Below are 9,722 nucleotides of genomic sequence, written 5' to 3' on the forward strand. Positions count from 1 at the left end.
GCGCCCCTTCATGCTCCTTACTAAAGACGGGCAGGGCGTTTTCTCGCTGTTTGATGAGCAATCGACGGCAGGCCCGCATGCGGGAAGATGTTATCGCATGCGCACTCCGTACGACGGAGACGGCCGGCTCGTTTAATCTCTGCTTCAGCCACGTTCGTCGGCAGCGCTCGCGAGCTTTTATGTGCGGGGTGATGTTATCAATTTAGACGTTATACTGAAAATTACGGCAACGGCAACGGCAAAAACCCGTCGAGAATGTCCATATAATTGCTATCAGAAAAAAAAGTTTAAAAAATCAGGAGCCATTCCACTCTGTGAAGTGAATGATAAGCGAAGCTGTTTTGCGCACGGCACTGAGGTGACATGTTAGGGGACAGTTTGGTATGTAAGGCCAGATTGTTAACGGCCAGGCTATTAACATTCAATACGCAATATAAATGCGAAAGCCTTAGATCTACGCTTCATCAAACACTGAAATTGACCGTCGGCAGCGTGAAACGATTTATGCAGAAAATAATCACCACGTGATGGCGTCATCATGACGTCATAGATCGTCAAAACTTGTGACGTCATAGATCGTCAGACCTTGTGACGTCATCATGGCGCCACATATTGTAATGTCACGTGATGACGTCATGCTTCCGTGATCGGTGAGCCGATCATGGGGGTAGTGCAAAACCAGGTGATGTGCAGAAAGCTTGCAGAGAGGTAGGGAGGATCAACACATCGATCGAGAAGAAAAAGAACCTTGCTTTCACCTTGGAGTCGTCTTAGGGGAATGCATTAGAAATAGTGTGACTTTGGCTTTGAGGCACTGTTGTATGTCACGGCGCTTGTCTACCACGTCTGCTGATAACCACATAGATGTATTTAGAGTAGTATTTCATAAAGTACAATTTTATTAACCCGGTATTTTGTTTATTTGCTACTGTTGAAAATAACCCCTGAAGTGGTTAACTGAGAACACTCAACTGCATGAGCCCTTATTTTTGCATTATCGAGTAAAATATGGAGTTCTCCCGAGGTGATTTTTTCCATGAGCTTTGCAGTGAATCGAAATATTTCTAGCTCTTCATAAGAGCCCTGTAATATTTATTCAGGTGCTTGAATGTTAATGCAATTTGCTCCTCTAGTGCACGCCAATATGTAAAATGAGCTGCTCCAGAGTGCTCCCAGATGCAAAATTATCTGCTCCAAAGTGCTCCAAGATGGAAATTCTTGCTGCTCCAAAGTGCTCCAAAGTGGAAATTTTGCTGCTCCAAAAATTGCTCCAAATCAGAAGTCCTCGGTAGCATCACAGTGTCTATGCCATACTGGTTGAACGCAGAATGACTGCAATGTTGTGTTTAGAGGAAATGTGTGCAGTTATAGGTAATAATTGCCGTTGTTACAGCACTCTAAATAACCAATGCAGTGATGGTTCGATAGGGGGACTTAGATCAAATTCAAGGTGTGTTGATGTGGGGGTGACTTGCACAAAAGCTAGCCTCGTTCAGTGCTGCTATACAGTAGCCATACATCTTTATATTGTTACAAAATGTCAAACCCAGAAAGGAGTTAGAATGGTTGCAACATGTGCTTCCCTTTCTCTACAAACCACGCTTTGGCGAGAAATCTCCACTTGGCGATATGAACAATATTCATGAACTTAAGTAAACCAGCCTGAAAAGGGAAATCTGAAAAAATTGTCGTTACAATCACTTCAGGAAATGAGTAAAACTGCAGTTAGTGCCCTGTGATGTGATCGGGGGTCTACCCAGGTGACCGGAGCCAGCCAGAGTCCCGGGGAGATGTCGAGAAGAGGAGCCCGGAGCTGTTAACAGTAACGTTTATTTACAGGTAGCGTGTTGCTACATGATGGGGTTAGCATCATGGGAGCTCGTGAGAGCTTGACGGGAGCGCATCGGCGCTCGCATTTTATGTCCTGGCCTTCCCAGGGTTCCCTGTAGGAAAAAACAATGGAGGCCAGGACAGTCCAATGAAAATTTCCATCTTCACCTCCGCCCCCAAAAGGGGAAGGTGAAACGCCGCCTCCTTCCCAACCCACGAAAGGAGAAAGAGGCACATCCTGTTCGTCCCATGGCGAGGGAAAAACACTGCCCACCGCGCACACACGGCACAGCACGAAGACGTTGAGTCTTACGTGGAAGTCAATTTCGTAGTCTGTTGCAATGATGGTTATGCGCGAGGCAGACCACGAATTGTGGAAACAGCGGCAACAAGGCGCCACGGAGAACGTGGGAAATGCATCCGCAGACGGTTCCCAGACGCTGGGTCCTTTGTCCGGGGCACCTTGACGACAAAGCAAGCCGCCTCGACGGCCAACAACTCTTCCTAATCTGTCAGTCGGTCAGGCGTGCCCAAAGGGTTTTACGAGGGGCGCAGACAACCTGAGAATATTAGACGAACGACCTTCGTGTTGTCATCTCTGGAACCGCTGACCCGGAAGAAATCAGGGTAGTCTTAGCCGCAACGTCTCATGCGTCAAAGCGGCGCCAAGCCAGGCAGGCCGATCATAACACCTGCTTATTCTTTCTGCTTAGTCCGGTTGAGAAAAACTTGAGAGATATTGGTACTAAAGAGCATTGACACCGTTGTCAAAAAAGCCTATTATGCTCTAACCCAGACAACACGAAAAGTCCTAAGGATGCCCCAAACAAGTACCGAAGTCCCACATCCAATAAAGGAAGTCATATGGGTGTCCCGTAGACTTCAGCGCACGGATGTCCATTAAACATCCCAGAAGAGGACATGAATGGGTGGATGCTTGCATGCCTCACATCAATACATGCGTTTTTAATCTACTTACTCATATTAGCACACATATATGTATGTCGTCTTCATGAATTAATAATGCACTTTTCCAGCGATCATTGTTTATAATCACACCAATACATATAAAGAACTTGCGCAACCCTTCACAAATAATTAACATATGTATTAATTAAACAGGCGAGAACACATAACGGCTCTTGTTTGCTGAAGTTTTGCATACTAATTATTCTTTCGTGCAGGCCTGAATAATTAAAGCACGTCCAACTTGAGCAACGTCATAGTATATTACGTGATGTGCTGTCGTGCTGCGCGTTGCTCGTTTATTCGGAACCACATATATGCATGCGATCAACCTTGCCCACTAAACTGTTTCAACGTACTTAGCCCGGATGGCACACGAAAAAGTCCAATATAGTTAAACATTAATGGGGATTGAAACCGTCCCATGTAACCGCTCCGTTCGAGAAGCGGCGAGCAGTTTCGGTTTCAGTTCTTTGAATGTATCGTTTTACATGTACACTGCTCTTAAATGGGCCGGCGAAAAATTATAAAAACGACGACTTTGTAATTCGTATTTGAAGTGCGCTGCAGTTTCTTAACTTTTTTCTTTTATTTTATGCTCATTATATGTACGAAAACATTACGACAATGCGGCTGTGGCTGCAGTCTGTTTCTATAGTTCCGCATTTGAAGCGTGTTCTCTGCGTGCACAACAGTTACTATTCGCGCGCACTCTGAAATTTGGGTTCGCGGAGCTGGTTGTAATCGAAGGTAAGTGTTGTTTTCCGACTGTTTTTTGATTTGTCAAGCGTGAAGATATACGTGTGTTGGCCTTGTGTTTTATCTTTAGAGCTTGCATACGCTAGGCGGGAAGCGCGCGCCATGGAAAGCGAATACGAGAGTAAGTTATCGTTGCATTTATCATTCTTCCACGTTTGTTGTGTTCATCTGCCTTCTATACTTTAGACGTCACCCGCTTAAACAGCACGACAAAAGTGAGTTTACCGGTTACCACGTGGTTCACCAAGTGGTTTACCACTCTTCTAGTCGCCTAAAGATGGCTTCCATGTCGAGATCGACTGCTGATCAGTCACGCCGTGCAGGCCGATGTGCGCGCAATCTTGGTAGCTGCTGGCGAATCTTTTAACGCGAAGGAGAATCTTTCACGTGTCGCTTTTACCTCCAATCAGCCAGAAGTTCCCGAACCACCTCTGAACCGTTCGCTCGGCCAAGTTGCGAGTGCCGGCATTTATGGCCGCGTGCAGCCAGAAGTGTCCGAACCACCTTTGAACCGTTCCCTCGGCCAAGTTGCCAGTGCCGGCATTTATGGCGGCATGCTGGAATCTTGCGACTAGGAGTACCATACTGGTGACAACATGCACAGCGTTCCCGTGGAACCCGATAACGTGCCCGACGGGTGCCACAGATGCCTTAGCCTACACAGCAGGACACTGCAACAGATTCTAACTCAAGTATATTGAAAGAACTGGATATCGCATCGTTGAGAGAAGACTTGTGACAATGAAGCTTAGAGTCAAGTGTGCCTCACGATGCCGTCATAAATCTGTTAAAGGTTCTTCGCTCGTATTCTTGCATGTGTGAGCTACCAAGTAGCGCCAGGGTGCTTTTGTCCACACCAAGAGTGCCAAATGTCACACTACTGCTGGATTCTGGACATTATTGTCATTTTGGTTTGCGTGAAGGGCTTCAATCTGCTCTCAGACATGTTTACCATGTGCCCAATGCCTGTGGTCTGTTTTATGTTCAGGCTCATCGCACATACCAGTACCCTCAACTCTTACTGCGGCTGCAGGGCCACACACGGAACCACGCATGTTTGGTATGTCATTCTGGTTTCACATAGCAATTTTTATATTGCTGCGGTTAGGTGTTTGCTTTTGCATTGTGCGGCAAGGTGGAGTGCGAACTATCGTTTCTATGTTTTAGGTGCTTTGCACATGTTGGAAGCTGCCAACTCCTTTACGGAACTGCAATCCCATGGTATGTCATTTATGCGGTATACATCATTATGTTGCTGTTATGCAATGTCTCCAGTTTTTACCTTGTTTTGTTGTACAGTCATTGTGCTATGGCCAAATGCCTGTGGTCTGTTTTATGTTCAGGCTCATCGCACATACCAGTATCCTCAACTCTTGCTGTGGCTGCATGGCCACACATGGAACCGAGCACGCTTGGTATGTCATTCTGATGTCTTATTGCATGTTGCTGTAGTTTATTTACATTTACTCGTTAAATTGAGAATCCTTTGCCCACTTCAGGTGTTTTGAGCCTCTGTCTCTGTACCTATTTCATCTCCGTCTGCCTCTCTGTGTAACTCTAGATGTTAACTTGTGGTGTCAATTATGTTCAGATTCATCTTACAGTCCTGGACCCGCATATCTGACCGGGGCTACAAGGTCACGAACAGACCCACAAGTGCTCGGTATGTCATTCACCTTCTTTAATGGTTACAGTCCATAATGTTCTGTGTCCTTAAGTTCTAAGGGAAAAATTCCCGTCTTGTTTATGTGTTTTCTTGCTTCATGTTTACTTGAGGCAAATGTTTCCTTTGTACTGTAGATGTACTATTCACATATGTGATAATGCATGCCCAGAAGAGTGAAATTAATTCCACGAGTATTGTTCTTTTGTGTAACGTGTTGGAAACGGAAGGTGATATTCTTAGCACTAAATCAGCTTAGTTTTTTAGTTGGTGTTGCTGGCTTCATGATGGAAAAAATTATGGCAGAACCCATCTTACAATGACTGTCACCAGTAATACGATTTGTGTTCAAGCAGTGTAACAGCCTGCTGTATTGTTCCACCTCCATCTCTTGAGCTCATGTATGTGGGCAGTGTCCTATTTCCTTCATATATGCTATGTATCAGCATAAATAGAAACACAAACTGCATAGCTTCTGAACAGTGTGCCCCACCTTGCTCTGGTTTCATGATAACAGTATTAGTCTGAGCATTCATTACCCTCCCCTATGCCGCAGCCACATAGCACAAATGAAAAAAAAAAATTGTATGTTGCTGCTGGCATAACATACTTTCCCATTGTCGTTGTGACACAGTGACACACTACCATGAGTCATGTTGAAGAGACAGGGCGTGCAAACATGAAGACAAGAAAGAACTCAAGACACCACAAACGCCTTGACATCTTGGATTCTCTCTTGTGTCCATGTTCGTCATTCTTCAGCTTTCGTCAGCTTTCTGTCATTCTAATCATAAGTTAGTGGCGCAGTTTATCCCTTCGTTCTTCTTTAGGAGCATGCCTCATCATTTGAGCAACGATGGTTGCTAATGTGCAAGCGGTGACTTACAAAAACATTTGTGCTCGTGGTGCTGCTGCAACATCAATCAAATCGTAGATCCTCACTTACACTGTTATCACTAAGCCAGTTTCGCAAAAACTGCAAAGAAGGCTGTACGTAGATTTCAATTATGTTAAAGAACTCCAGGTGGTCAAAATTTTTGGCTCGATAATCATGTCGTGCTTTGGAACGTAAAACCCCAACAATTCTTAATGCAAAGGAGACTCATGCTTTGCTGTTAGCGCTCCTACAAGTAACTCTCAGCAATGTTCATGACCGTTTTTTTTTATGTGTTGCCATATAATTCACTGAAAAGTTTTAAAGCTATATTTTGAATATAAGGTTAACCTATAGCTACCTGGAACAGCAAAGCACTTTGAACATTACACACCTTTAGTTACCTTAAGCCTAGCTATGTTCGAATTATTGCGGTAATTTTTCATCTTAAGACATATTGCTGAACTGAAAACTCTCATAACACTGATGTCATCACTTCTTTTTCAGCTTTCATGGAAAGGATACAACATGTGTTAAATAGTATGAAGCACACCCAGCAAGCCCATTTGCAATATTTCAGCGAGCTGCTAAGTAATGCCGACAGTGCAGCTCCGCACCCTCATGGCCTCCCAGACCTGCCTTTCTCGAATGTGGCGGATGTTCTTGCGTATGAAGAGAAGCTCGAGACAGACAGCACAGCTCATGATCAAATGGTAATTTCTCTGCTTCATGGCCTAAGCTCAGTATAATGTTGCCTGTCTTGTAACTACAGCATGCTGGAGTGACTAGGCATTTATAAATTCATGTGAATATTACTTATGACAGTCGGATTAATGACGTACTGTTGAATTTTTACATAGCTAGCTGCGTATGACAGTTCTAAACAATTTAAGTAAAGCTAGAAGCCAGCTTGTATTTCTTTATTACCACAAGATCATTTAGGTTGCAAAACATTCAAAGTAAACTGGATCCCAATGTGTCTTTCTAGCTGTATATCTTCTTGTTTCCTTTTAACAGAAAAAGCACATGGCTGTACAAGGGGGAGATTCGACGAAACAGAAAAGAACATGTGTACTGCAGCCCCTCCTCAGCTGGAATGCTGCAGTGGGCTTCAGTTGGTTTGGCACAAAGTGAAAGAAAATTCTGTGAACTGCACCTCTGCAAGCTGATGTGCGGTGAGTCAGGTGTAGCAAGCTTGATATCACTTGGTTTTTTGTGAAATCTTCTGGTCAAGCAGTATACTCAATATAGCTAGGTTGTCTATTTATACTTTGCTGCAATTAGTGCTGGTATTTACTGTCAGTTTTTAAGTGTGTAGTACTTTTGGGGCCCGGGCTGCCGTATGCTGTCATCGCTTGGCATAATGCAGGCAAAACCACGTATAGCATAGCCATCTGTAGCGTAATGAGCGTGTGATCGCACCAAAGGGGTCTTCCTCTTGTTCTTCGAGCGCCTTGATTATGATATTAAGTGTGGAGCACATTAGGGGCCCGGGCTCTCGTATGCTGTCGTTGCTTGGCCTTACGCAGGCAGAGCCATGTAAAAAATAGAAAAAAAGAGGAAGCAAGCGAGAAATAGACAGAGAGAAAGAACAGGAAGAGGTAGAAAGAAAATTAGAAAGAGAAAGAAATAGATAAAGAGAGAGGAAGGAATAAATAAAATAAAAAAGAAGAAAATACAGCAAGACTGAAAAGGAGTAAAAAAAGAGAGGCGGAAAGAAAGAGAAAACTGAAGAGAAACAAAGAAGGCTGCCCAGCTCCGCACTTCCTACAGGCTTGACACCACACATGCGAAGCTGCCTTAATTTCTAGAAGAGTGCCATACCGGCCCAAGTTTTGTGTGGTGTGCAAAACTTATAGGAACGATAATATTGCTTTTGTGCATGCAGGCGTGTTGACTAATGACATCCGAAACCCGAATGCGACCCTGAAGGATGTCGAGAAGGCTGCGATGACCTGGTTCCGTCATGCTGCTGAGCGGCTGGCCGCGCAACAAAAATAGTTTTTTTTTTTTTCAACTAATAAGATAATCTTGAAGGTCAGTTATTGTTGAAAATTCTCTGCATTGCGTGTATTAAAATTTGTGTTGCTTTTTTTTCACCACTGTTTCATTCCTTCTTTGTTGTTTCTTGTTTATGTATGCCATATTCAGTGCCATCATTTTTCTGGTGAATTGTTTCCTGTGCTGGAACTGAACTTTTTGTTTCCTAAAACTTCATTTTCTTACTTGCACACTGCCTGTAGATTGAAGAGCAAAGAGTAATTAACTGCACCAATAGTGTAATGCTAAAATCAGGTCCACTACATAGTACATTGTTCAAAAAGTGCCCTGCAGTAATCGCAAAAGCATCCAAGCAAGCAAGTACAACCCTGAATTCCGCACTAGTAGATGAGAATTAAACAAGTTGTGTGTGCTAGTAAAGAAATTGTGTTTCAGGAAATCAAAATTTCAGTTAGGCTAAGGGAACGACAGAGCAGGAAAGTGATTACTTTAAGCTTTTTATTAACAGTTCCAGTGAGGAGAATGTTTCCTAATGATATATATGTGTGCCCTTTATGCATGGCAAATGTGCAGTAAAATAAAGAATTCAAACTTCTATTTGCATGAACTATATATTGTCTAAGTAAGTTATAGTGTGACATTAAACTAGTGTCATACATTTACAACAGATCCAGAAATACTACAAGTATTTTAAAAATTCATTTTTCTGTCTGAACCCGCCTAACTTTAGCCATTTTCAGAAAAGTATGATATGTGTTACACTTGTCCTACTGCTTTTTCTGTACTCATCTCTGTTATAGAACTGTTACAGGATCATGGAATTCAGAGCTTTTATCATTGGCTTCTTTACCTGTGCTTGAAAGCGCCTTCAAGCTGTTCTTTAATTCAGGCTTGAAATTGAAATACATAGGGCAAGATCCGTTGTTCTTCTATTTTACATTGGGAACTTTTACATGCAAAGTGCTCTGTAGGCAGATGTGTGGGGTTCTGACCTTGCAGCAGTGTTTGCAGTGTTTTGAAGATTTAGAAAATAAGCAAAGAAGAAAGCAAGAGAACCACTGAGCATATTATAGGCCTGCAGTCACATGAAAAAGCAGGAGTGAATTGCATTGCTGGAAGAGTACGTGCAGGGGTTTTAAAAACATTCAAAGAAATGTAAGGCTTTCAAAAAAGCAGTTCTTTCTATTAACTAGCATGTGCCCTTTAAATGCTGCATGTACTGATAATGGAATGTGCAACATCCAAATCTAATCCCAATATCATCCCGAGATGTCCTATGGGGAGGAAGTCCTATGGATCCCGTTTTTTGTCTCATTTTGGAGGCTTCCTGGAGGTTTGCGGGAATTATTTGGGACGTCCTTAGAACTTCCCACACATCCTAAGGAGCGCATCCTAGGTGTATCCAAAGGACGCCATTGCGTTGTCTGGGAACGGACTCGTGAGTGGGCTCACTCAAGAGCCGTGAGCACGTGAGTCCGAATGAGTAACATTTTGGTGAGTTGGAGTCCCCCAAAAGCGAGTCCGGCCGAGAAAAATTTTGGGTTCGAATGATTCCAGTTGATAAAAAAAATTGGTGAGTCTGAGTTCGAGTAAAGCTCCACAACGAGAAGAAGTCATGTTCCTCCATCC

At 43.4% G+C, this 9,722-nt stretch overlaps 2 long non-coding RNA genes across 2 annotated transcripts; both read left to right on the forward strand.

Moving 5' to 3' along the window:
* The first annotated feature begins 3,459 nt into the window (after nucleotides 1–3,459).
* Nucleotides 3,460–4,962, forward strand: LOC125757481 (uncharacterized). The gene is made up of 3 exons (XR_007415255.1): nucleotides 3,460–4,615; nucleotides 4,723–4,776; nucleotides 4,899–4,962. It is a non-coding gene; the product is annotated as an uncharacterized LOC125757481 (long non-coding RNA).
* Nucleotides 4,963–5,099: 137 nt separating this feature from the next.
* Nucleotides 5,100–8,028, forward strand: LOC119381149 (uncharacterized). Its single transcript, XR_005181295.1, has 4 exons — nucleotides 5,100–5,218; nucleotides 6,600–6,805; nucleotides 7,110–7,267; nucleotides 7,981–8,028. It is a non-coding gene; the product is annotated as an uncharacterized LOC119381149 (long non-coding RNA).
* Nucleotides 8,029–9,722: the final 1,694 nt, after the last annotated feature.

Source organism: Rhipicephalus sanguineus, chromosome 2 (genome assembly GCF_013339695.2).
Source record: "Rhipicephalus sanguineus isolate Rsan-2018 chromosome 2, BIME_Rsan_1.4, whole genome shotgun sequence".
NCBI classification, from domain to species: Eukaryota; Metazoa; Arthropoda; class Arachnida; order Ixodida; family Ixodidae; genus Rhipicephalus; species Rhipicephalus sanguineus.